The sequence below is a fragment of the Myotis yumanensis genome, unplaced genomic scaffold (assembly GCF_028538775.1).
Source record: "Myotis yumanensis isolate MYYU_CA2020_CCGP unplaced genomic scaffold, mMyoYum1.0.hap1 SCAF_4, whole genome shotgun sequence".
NCBI lineage: Eukaryota > Metazoa > Chordata > Mammalia > Chiroptera > Vespertilionidae > Myotis > Myotis yumanensis.
The window spans coordinates 75,305,726-75,317,753 of NW_027223755.1; positions in this window are offsets into that span (position 1 = coordinate 75,305,726).

Sequence of the window (12,028 nt, forward strand, 5' to 3'; positions counted from 1 at the left end):
ATATCAGAGTCACTGGAGTGCCAGAAGATGAGACACAGCAAGATATTAAAAACCTATTTCAAGAAATAATGGCAGAAAACTTCCCCCACCTGGTGAAAGAAATGGACTTACAGGTCCAAGAAGCGCAGAGAACCCCAAACAAAAGGAATCCAAAGAGGACCACACCAAGACACATCATCATTAAAATGCCAAGAGCAAAAGACAAAGAGAAAATCTTAAAAGCAGCAAGAGAAAGAGGCTCAATTACCTACAAGGGAATACCCATACGACTGTCAGCTGATTTCTCAACAGAAACTTTGCAGGCCAGAAGGGAATGGCAAGAAATATTCAAAGTGCTGAATACCAAGAACCTACAACCAAGATTACTTTATCCAGCAAAGCTATCATTCAGAATTGAAGGTCAGATAAAGAGCTTCACAGATAAGGAAAAGCTAAAGGAGTTCATCACCGCCAAACCAGTATTATATGAAATGCTGAAAGGTATCCTTTAAGAAGAGGAAGAAGAAGAAAAAGGTAAAGATACAAATTATGAACAACAAACATGCATCTATCAACAAATGAATCTAAGAATCAAGTGAATAAATAACCTGATGTACAGAATGAACTGGTGATTATAATAGAATCAGGGACATAGAAAGGGAATAGACTGACTATTCTTGGGGGAAAAAGGGGTGTGGGAGATGCGGGAAGTGACTGGACAAAAATCATGCACCTATGGATGAACACAGTGGGTGGGGAGTGAGGGTGGAGGGCGGGGTGGAAGCTGGAAGGAGGGGAGTTATGGGGGGAAAAAAGAGGAACAAATGTAATAATCTGAACAATAAAGATTTAATTAAAAAAAAAAAAGAAAGAAACATTGTTACATATATAGAAGCTAAACAAAACCCCAGAAACCTGCTTTCAACCAGCCGGGCCTCAGAGCTGGAGTTGAAACAGTGTTTCGATTATAGAACCCAAACGAACCAGATACCTGCATTCAGCAGCCGAGGTCTCAGAGCTGGAGCCGAGCCTCAGAGAGAAAGCCGGCTCTCAGTTCCAGTGACAGCCATAGAAGGTAAATAAATCCAAGAATAAAAAAAAAAAGAAAAAAAGGAGAGGTTTGGAGCTTCAGTCGCCTGCCAGCCTGAAAACGGCCCTCAGCCCCTCACCCAGACTGGCCAGGCACCCCAGTGGGGACCCCCACCCTGAAGGGGGTGTGACCAGCTGCAAATAGCCATCATCCTCTCATCCAGGCTGGCCAGGCACCCCAGTGGGGACCCCCACCCTGAAGGGGGTGCAGGCAGCCTGAAAATAGCCTTCAGCCCCTCATCCAGGCTGGCCAGGCACCCCAGTGGGGACCCCCACCCTGAAGGGGTGTGACCAGCTGCAAACAGCCATCATCCCCTCATCCAGGCTGGCCAGGCATCCAAGCGGGACTCCCACCCTGATCCAGGACACCCTTGAGGGCAAACCAGCCGGCCCCCACCCGTGCACCAGGCCTCTATCCTATAAGAGTAAAAGGGTAATATGCCTCCCAGCACTGGGATCAGTGGAGCCACGAGGCCTCCCAGCAGCAGGATCAGTGGAGCAGCGAGGCCTCCCAGCACCAGGATCAGTGGAGCAGCGAGGCCTCACTGCCCCTATGTCAAGCGGAGCCGCGAGGCCTCCCAGCACTGGGATCAGCAGAGCCACGAGGCCTCCTGGCCCCTGGAGCAGCGTGACAGGGGGCAGCGCCCAAACCCCCTGATTGCCCTGCGGCTCTGTGTGTGACAGGGGGTGGGGCCACAACCTCCCTATCCGCCCTGCTCTGTTCGTGACAGGGGGCGGCGCCCCAACTCCCCAATCGGCCCTGCTCTGAGCCCAACCAGGGGCTGCACCTAAGGATTGGGCCTGCCCTCGGGAGCAGGCCTAAGCCAGCAGGTCGTTATCTCCCGAGGGGTCCCAGACTGTGAGAGGGCACAAGTGGGGCTGAGGGATACTCCCCCTACCCCACCCGCCAGTGCACAAATTTTTGTGCACTGGGCCTCTAGTATTATAATAACAAGCTATAGGACAATACAGACCATTGCATAATAACCAGAAATTTTTACTTTGCCCAAGTCACCAAGTCTCCTGGCAAAATATTTGTAGAATAAAAAAAAGTAAATAAAATTTAAGAAAAATTCATACAAAATCAAAGGCTAAAATAGCAGTAAAATCTCAAAACACTTAAATATCCAACAGTAAGAAAGTAAGAATAAGGAAAATCTATAGAATTTTAAAGAATGCTTCAATAAGAAAATGCAGGGAAATGTAACAAGACACCAAACAATTGAAACATTATGACGACTCTTGCTATTTCCCTTGAAAAATCTCAGTCAGGCAAAAACATAAGAGACTTCAGTTTGGAGCTTAGTTTCTGATACACTTTAGTCCCTTGCCCTGGAAGGAAAGTCAATAAGCAGAGAAAAAGCCTGGGCCATTACACATGCAAATACACAAAGTAGAGGTGCACACAAGTCATGCATACATACGGTTATACTTTGCTCAATATTTACTTGAAACATCTCAATTTAAAGGATCAGTGAGTACTTTAAGAATGAATATTGCAGCAGAGAAATTTACTGTTTGTGATATTGATGTGCTCTTTTAAGATTCTCTAGATTTCAAGCAGTTATATGGACTCATGTGACTGTAGTCAGCCAATGAGCCACGAGCAGAATTGATGACTGTCACTTCTAAGTCAAAGCATGGAAAGCAGGTTTGATTTCTTCACTCACTCTCTTCTGCCACGGCCACTAGACTTCAGTCAGTCTGGCTTCCTGAGTAACTATGTGGAGCAGAGTCCCCTCAAAGTGTATTAGATGTGCAACATGAGTGAGAAATGAACATTTTAGTGTTAGGTCATTGACAGTCTGGGGTTAATATGTTATTGCAACATAACAGCCTATTTGACGAGTGCAAACACCTTCATATTTATAGGCCTGGAGATTCAAGAGCTGTCACTGCACATAAAACCTCTTGTTTATACTGATAGCAAATAAATTCCAAAACTGCTGCTATGTTTTGGCTAAAATGAGCTACATGTCAAAATTAAATCTCTTATTTTTTAGCACATCTCTGAATTGCCAAAATCATCTAAGAGGCACTTATTCTTCGAGATTATAAAGGCAGAGATTATTAGTTCAGCCTGGGCCATGTTAAATGACACGTGGGACTGCTATGAAGGAGTCCATTTATGTAACAACTATTGATTAATTGTCGACCATGGTGCACACAATGGTGAACAAAAACAGACATGGTCCTTATTCTGTCTTGTGGTTGAGAGACAAGATAACTCAAAAGTCAAAACCATGATAGAAGAGAAGACTGGGAAGGCCACAGTGAAGTGAACATTCAGGGTATCCAGTGAGGGCTTCCGAAGAACTGACTGAGCTGGAATAGGAAAACAGTAAAGGAAGCACTTCAGTGAGATACGAGAGTCATGTAAGTTAGAGAACACAATAGATGCAAAGGACTGAGTGGAAAGAAGTATTTTTGAGGAACTGGAAGAAGGGCAGGAAGGCTGGAGCAGAAAGCACTAAAGAAAGAGTTGAAGGTAAGGAGCAGATAGACCCCTAACCCTACAGATGCTTGTAAAATCTTGTCAAAGACATTCTTCATTATCTTCAGAGCAATGGAAACACTGAAACGTTTAAAGTTGAAGGGAAAACTACTATCAGAAGTGCATTTAAGAAGATCACTTTGATTTCAGATGGAAAGAGGTGAAAGTGGATACGGAAAGAGCAGGTAGGACAGGGCTGTGACTAAGGGACAACATTTATGTCCAATTGTAAGCTTTCTTAAGTGGCTGCCCTATTTTACATACCTACCAGCAATGTATACGGGTTGCGGTTTCTCCACACCCACACCAATACTTATTTTTTGTCTTTTTTTATTTAACCCATTCTAGTGAGTAAGAAATGATACATCATTGTGGTTTTGAATTCCATTTCCTTAATGAATAATGATGTTGAGGATTTATTCATAGACTTAGTCGTTTTTGAAAGCACAAATCTTTTGAATTTTGATGAAGTTCAATTTACCAATTGTATTGTTTATAACATATACTTTTGGTATCATATCTAAGATATCATTCCTTAATCCAAGTTCAAGAAGATTTACTCCTAAGTTTTCTTCTAAGTTTATTATAATTTTAGCTCTTACATCTTGTCCATGATCCATTTTAAATTAATTTCTATATGGTGTGAGTTACTGGTCAAATTCATCTTTTGTGTGTACATATCTAATTGCTCCAGTCACATTTGCTGAATGTTTAATAGTTTTAAAAAGCAAAATAAAGATCTGGTCCAACTGATGGATCCTATCCCATAGTTGCATTAAAAGAAGTAAATCTAGCACACAAAAAGTCTAGTTATCTACTCATCCCTGACCGAATATGAGGCCCAATGCATAGAGGAGATAAAAGAAGGTCTGGCATAAAGTAAAAGCTACTAAAAAAGAAATCATATTTAAATAATTAAAAGTATGGAAAAAATGACTTCTCAAATACAAAATATTAATAAAGAGAAAGAAAGATTTAAAAAAAATCAAATATAAATTTTGGGATACAATAATTAAAATAAAAATGTACTAAAGGGACTCAATAGAATATAGAAATGGCAAAGTAAAGGACCAAATAATTTTAAAATAGATAAATGTAAATTATTCATTCTGAAAAACAGAAAGGAAATAGAATAAAGAGAAATGAGCAAAATGTCATAGATCTGTGGAACACCATCAACCATACTAACTATGTGTAATGGTATCCTCAAAGGAGGGGAGAAAGAAAAAGATAAAATATTTGAAGAAATAATGCCAACAATGTCCATATTTAATTAAAAACCTTAAACTACATATACAAATAACTTAATAAACTCCAAGTAGAATAAATTCAAAGATATCACACCTAGGTAAACCACAGTCAAACTGTTTAAAGCCAAAGATAAGAGAGAAAATACTGAAGGCAACAAGAGAAAAACATGTCAGCTCATACAAGGGAAGCACAATAAGCTTAAAATCTGACATCTCATTAGAAGCAATGGAGTGTCCATCATCAGATGAGTGGATAAAAATCTATGGTACATTTATACAATGGAATACTACCTGGAAATAAAAAAAAAAAAGAAAGAGCCCTGACTGGTTTGGCTCAGTCGATAGAGTGTCAGCTTGCAGACTGAGGGGTCTGGGGTTCAATTCCGGTCAAAGGCATGTACCTTGGTTGCGGGCACGTACCCAGTAGGAAGTGTGCAGGAGGCGGTTGATCAATGTTTCTCTCTTATTGATGTTTCTAACTCTCTATCTCTCTCCCTTCCTCTCTGTAAAAAAATCAATAAAATATATTTTTTAAAAGAATATAAGAAAGAAAGAAAGAATTCTTACCATTTGCAACAGCATGGATGGACCTGGAGAGTATTAATGCTGAGCAAAATAAGCCAGTCAGAGAAAACTAAGTATCACATGATCTCACGCATATGTGGAATCAAATGAACCAAATAAAATGATAATCAAAAATAGACCCAGAGTCATAAAAGCATGAACAGAATGTTGAACCTCAGATGGAAGGCAGGGAAGGGTGGGTGGGTGGGAAGAGATCAACCAATGAACTTGTATGCATATATGCATAACCTGTGGACACAGACAATGGGGTGGTGAGAGCCTGGGGGTGGGGGTGGAGAGAAGGAGGGACAGAGCAGGCTGGAAGAGGGTGGGGGGGGGAGAGGACCTATGTAATACTTTCAATGATAAAGATTTTTTAAAATATAAAATACTTTTCCCTTCAAAGAAAATTAAAAAAGAAACAATGGAGGGTGGTAGCCAGTAGGATGATATATACCAAACGTAAATAATAATTTTAAAAATTCTATCAACCAAGAGTTCTATATCCAGTCAAATCACACTTACAAAATATAGATGAAATAGAGAGATTCCCATATAAACAAAGACTAAGGTGATGTGTCATTTACAGATCTACATTATTAGGAATACTAAAGGAAGTTTGCCAGACTGGGGGAAAAAATGAAATGGTTATTTGAATCCACATAAAGAACTACAGAGCAACAGAAAATGTAATTACATAGGTAGATAAACATAAAATACTGCATAAATATAACGATTTAAAAGACAACTGCATTAAAAACTATAAATCTTGATTTTAGGACATATAAAATATATATTACAATAACAACATTGTGGAGGAGAAAAGAAATACAGCTATGCTGAACCAAAGTTTTTATATTTTACTAAAGTTTATTTTAATCTGGAGAGATTATAACTAAAGCTACATATTGCAATTCCTAGAAAAATCAACTAGAAAATAACTCAAAAACAAACAAACATTGAAACTGTAACAAGAAAGAGACTAAAATAGTACACTATTTACCAAAAACAAAGGCAGCAGTTAGAATAGAGAAACAAAAAGAACATAAGCACGTTGAAAATAAATAGCAAAATGGCAGACATAAATTCAAACATGTGCCCTAACCGGTTTGGCTCAGTGGATAGAGCGTTGGCCTGCGGACTGAAGAGTCCCAGGTTTGATTCCAGTCAAGAGCATGTACCTTGGTTGCAGGCACATCCCCAGTAGGGAGTGTGCAGGAGGCAGCTGATCGATGCTTCTCTCTCATCGATGTTTCTAACTCTCTATCCCTCTCCCTTCCTCTCTGTAAAAAAAATCAATAAAATGTATTTTTAAAAAAAGCAAATTCAAACATGTCATTAATTACATTAGATATAAATGTATTAAATGCTCCAACCAAAAATTGGAGATTGACAGACTGAATAAAAATTAAGATGCACTGTACTGCATCTATAAGAGACACTTTAAATTCAAATACACAAAGTAGTTGAAAGTATAAGAATGGAAATTGTATAGTATGCAAACATACCATAGATAGGTGAAATGGCGAATAACAAGGAAAAGTCTATATATATAAAAGGCTAAGCGACCATCTGACCAGCTGATAGGTATGATGCGCACTGACCACCAGGGGGCAGACGTTCAATGCAGGAGCTGCTGAGCTATGGTGACTTGGCAGATGCTGTTCTCCAGTGACACACCCTGGAACCGGAGAGGAGGAAGCCCGATTCCTCACAGGGCTGCTCGATTCCACCTTCAACCGTGGGTTATGTTGTTGCTGGGGTACTGTCAGCCCAAAATCTGGTTTACTGCTGAGCTGCAGTGACCACAGGAACCCTTCGAGTGGCTGGCACTGCCCCAAGTGCAGCCGGCCTTGGGAGGGACCTCGGGAGGTTGGCTCCAGGGTGTGTCCAGCCCATCTCACCCAGTCCCACCCCACCAACTACCTTCTAATTAATTTCCTTTCAATGTGTACAAATCCATGCACTGGGCCACTAGTAGATTATAAAGCAAAAGCTTTTTATTTTGATGTAGTCCCATTTGTTTATTTTCTCTTTAGTTTCCATTGCCCTAGGAGCAGTATCAGTGAAGAAATTCCTTTGGCATATGTCTGCAATTTTGCTGCCTGTGGATTCCTCTAGTATTTTTATGGTTTTCCGTCTTACGTTTAAGTCTTTCATCCATTTTGAGTTTATTTTTGTGTATGATGTGAATTGGTGGTCTAGTTTCATCTTTGCAGTAAAAAAGAAGGAATTCTTGCCATTTGCAACAGCATGGATGGAACTGGAGAGCTTTATGCTAAGTGAAATAAGCCAGTCAGAGAAAGATAAATACCACATGATCTCACTCATTTGTGGAATATAAAGAACAACATAGACTGATGAACAGGGACAGATCCAGAGACGGAGAAACAGTGATCAGACTATCAATCCCCGGAGGGAAAGTAGGAGACGGTGGAGGTAAGGGGAAGAGATCAACCAAAGGACTTGTATGCATACATATAAGCCAAACCAATGGACACAGACAACAGGGGGATGAAAGCATGAGTTGGGGGGGAGGCAGGTTAGGGGGTTAATGGGGGGATGAGGCCACATTTGTAATACCTTAACCAATAAAGAAATTAAAGATTAAAAAAAACAGTTGGGGAACTTAATGTTCCATCTCAATAATTTGTAAAAGGGAAGAAAATTGGCAAGGATATAGACGACTTGAATTATACTACCAACAATTTGACCTGTCATTTGTAGAACACTGTAAGCAATAACAGCAGAACAGATATTCTTTTCATGTACACATGGTAGATTCTCAATGAACTTAAAAGTATTGAAATATTAAGCATGTTTTTCAACTTCAATGGAATTTTATAAAGGAGAAATTATACAAAGTATGTTCCCAGATCATAATGGATTAAATGAGAAATAAAAGATATTAGGAAAATAATCCAAGATGGATCAAAGATAAAGTTTCAAGAAAAATGAAAAATATTTAAAACTGAATGAAAATAAAAATACAACTTATCAAAATATGCAGGATGCAGCTAAAGCACTTATTAGAGGATAATTTATACTATGTTTGACTATGTTTGAAAATAAAATTATCTGGAATCTATCATCTAAACTTGCACCTTAAGAATATAAGAACTAGCCCTAGCCAGTTTGGCTCAGTGGATAGAGTATTGGCCTGCGAACTGAAAGGTTCCAGGTTCAATTACAGTCAAGGGCACATGCCCGGGTTGTGGGCTCAATCCCCAGTGGGGGGCTTGCAGGAGACAACCAATCAATTATTCTCTCTCATCATTGATGTTTCTATCTCTTTCTCCCTTCCTCTCTGAAATCAATAAAAATATATTATAAAAATATATATAATAACTAAACAGCAAACTAAACCCAAAGATAGCAGAAGGAAGCATGTAAATAATACTATGAGGCAAGTCTGGAAGATTAGTTTGAACTTTGATTCTAATAGAAAAATACAAGCTTTGCTAAAAAATGAAATTATCCACACCTTTATTTCCATTTATTTTCTGGAAGTGACTAGTTGACAATGAGGTATTTTTCCTCTAGGCAACCATTTTTACCAGTAATTTTCTCTCAGAATTAACTACTTTAAAAGAGAGATTCTTTGGCCACCTTGAGATTTGGTGAACTGGTAATGCCATAGAAAGTAAGGCCATGACTTTGGACTCATGAAAAAGGAAATAAAATCCTAGCACAATAACTGACTATTCCATGAAAAAAAATTTACGTTGACATAATAATGTAAATACAGTTTGTTTTTCAGCTTTTAGAATGTATAACCAAAATACATAAGACATAATTATGGTTGCAGATTAGAAGGTAAATATTATCAACTTTGACAATGTGGAAGATAAAAGATCCACAGTAGGAACAGCAGGTTTAAGGGAGAATAATACAATCAAGTAACAGTGTGGAGAGTAAGGGAATAATTCCAGAATTTGTAGTTCAAGAGTAGAGTACATAATACATTAAGATACAAATGGGATCATCAAAAAATGTATCAAAATATGCTGGGTGAGATGAAGAGTACTAGAAAGGGATAAAATTCTCTGATCCCATTCTGCAGTCACTTTCTTAATCCTAGAAATTATGTTACATTTTATTTCGAATGATGGAAGTAATATGAAGCATTACAGCAATGATTAAGAGAGCTTAAGGAGCCGAAACCAGTTTGGCTCAGTGGATAGAGCATCAGCCTGCGGACTGAAGGGTCCCGGGTTCAATTCCAGTCAAGGGCATGTGCCTGGGTTGCGGGCACATCCCCAGTAGGAGATGTGCAGGAGGCGGCTGATCGATGTTTCTAACTCTCTGTCTCTCTCCCTTCCTCTCTGTAGAAAATCAATAAAATATATTTTTAAAAAAAAGAGAGAGAGAGCTTAAGGAAAACAGACTAGAGCTGAGAAGTGTCAGGACAGGGATTGGTATCTTTCATCATGGTTTTTTCAGATAATTTGTTTTTTGCTATGTGCAGCATGTATGTTTGTTTAAATAACAAACAAAACAACATATATAAACACCACTGATTATTCTGAGGCTCATTCCCTGGTGAAGGTATGTTTCACATCTCAACAACAGAGTCAATCAAATACTGTGCAACAGAGATGAGCAGATTACACTGTACACCATGGGCTATATTAGTGCCCACGGTTCCCTAAAAGCTGTGAGTCTATTTTTCCAATATTATGGCTAAAGAAACTGTAGCCCACATAAAGTAATGACAATATGGCATGTTTCCTACCACCAAAATCGTCCTCATGCTGTATACAAATATACTAAAATCTCACTTCTCACTGCACATGTAAAGAAGAAAGCCTCATTTTTGGTAATTGTCTTCATTTAGGTTTCCCAGAATACAAAGCCTAAGACAGTTAGTAAATACTGGAAGCAGGAGTAAGGGAGTGGGAAGAGTACAGAAAGGAGGGAAGGCTGCCACTAGTGTGCGCTATCTCTGTTCTTCCCAGGAAGTGAACCAAATGCTTTCCAGAATGGTCAGCCCAAAGTGCAGGAGGCTATTGCATTTGTCTTCAGCTGACCTCTCCTTTGGTGGAGAGGTGGCATGGAGGCGCAGCTCCCTTACATCTTAGGGCCATGCTTGCACACTTCGCACCTGCATAGAAGGCCCTGGGTTAGAAAGCAGGGGTGGATGTTTGCTGGGACTCTGTTAGACCACTTAAGTGTCCACCACAGCTCTGGCTAGAATCAAAGGCTCAAGAGTGGATGCGATGTGACACGGGGCAAAAGAGGCATCTGCTAGAGCATTTTTATAAATAAAAGCTCTTGCCTTTGGAATAAATTAGAATGATGTATAGCCAATTCTGCACATCTCTATTGTAGCATATATTTCACAAAATAAACTGTCAGTCACCTAAGTTGCTTTCATATATAAGTACTCCATTACCAAAAACAGTGGGGGACATCTGTCTTATGTTTGTCCACTAGTGATTTGAAATCTTCTTGAGATATTATTTTTTAATATATATTATAAACTGGATTTCACTTGTGTGATCATTATAGGCATACTAGAGACCCAGTACATGAAATTCATGCATGGGCGGAACGGCGTGCCTAAGCCCAGCCTGCACCCTCTCCAATCAGGGATCCCTTGGGGGATGTCCAAACGCCACAGCAGCTGCTGATCAGGCCCTGCCTCTCTCCGGGCCTGATCCGTAGCTGCTGTGGCAGCAGCGAGGTCATTAGGCCTCCGGCTGGGCCCCAAGCTGGAAGTGAATGACCTCACCATGCCTGCCTCGCCCTGCCCCCCCGCCCCCCCCCCCCCCGCTGCCACACCCACCTGCCAGCCGCCAGCCTTGCTGTGATAGGAGCCTATGGGCTGCGGGGGAGGGACCTAGAGGTGCTCCATGCACTTCCTGGTGACTGGTCGTCCATCTGGTCATTTAGGTCGTGAGGGCCCCTGGCTTTTTATAATGTAGATGGCTATCCTTAAGACAAGCATACAAATTTCACAGGCCCATCTTTTTTTGTTACACTCTACTCTTCCCACAGGCTATGTTAGTCTAGTAATAAAGCAAATAGTGCTTCATTCACTGTTATTTGCACTGATATATAGTTATCCACTAAGTGGCCTTTGACACACAATTTTCATACCTTTTATATTCACTGCATAGAACGCCATACACACACATCACATATTTTATGGGATAGTTAAACATGCTTGTATAAGTGGATGTCTGTGTTGAAGTTAAGCCTATCTGCAAATAGACCATAAAGGTATATCACACTCACATATAGTGCCACATTTTTTCTGCGGTTATGAATTTTTTATAAATTTTGGGAGTAAATATGCTCTTCTTTATTTTAAGTAAATTCCTATTAAAGAAAATGTCATTTTCATGAACATTTCTATATTTTAAAGTCTTTTTCATGTACATAACAGAGGCAGGAGGAAAGCTATAGTAAAATTACTGTGTTTTAGAAATGTAATTAAATAATGAAAACCTACTCTCCTGTATCGGAAGCCATCATCACAGGCTTTCCCATGTGGGCTTTTTTTCCCCCCTTCCTCACTACTGCTGAGAGATGGGCCAGGTTTACCCAACTCAGATTCCTTCCCTATAATCAACCGCAAAGCCATTGTTAGATGAGTTGGAGCTTGAAGCACCTGTCCAGATCACACATTCTATCTTCTTCCATTTCA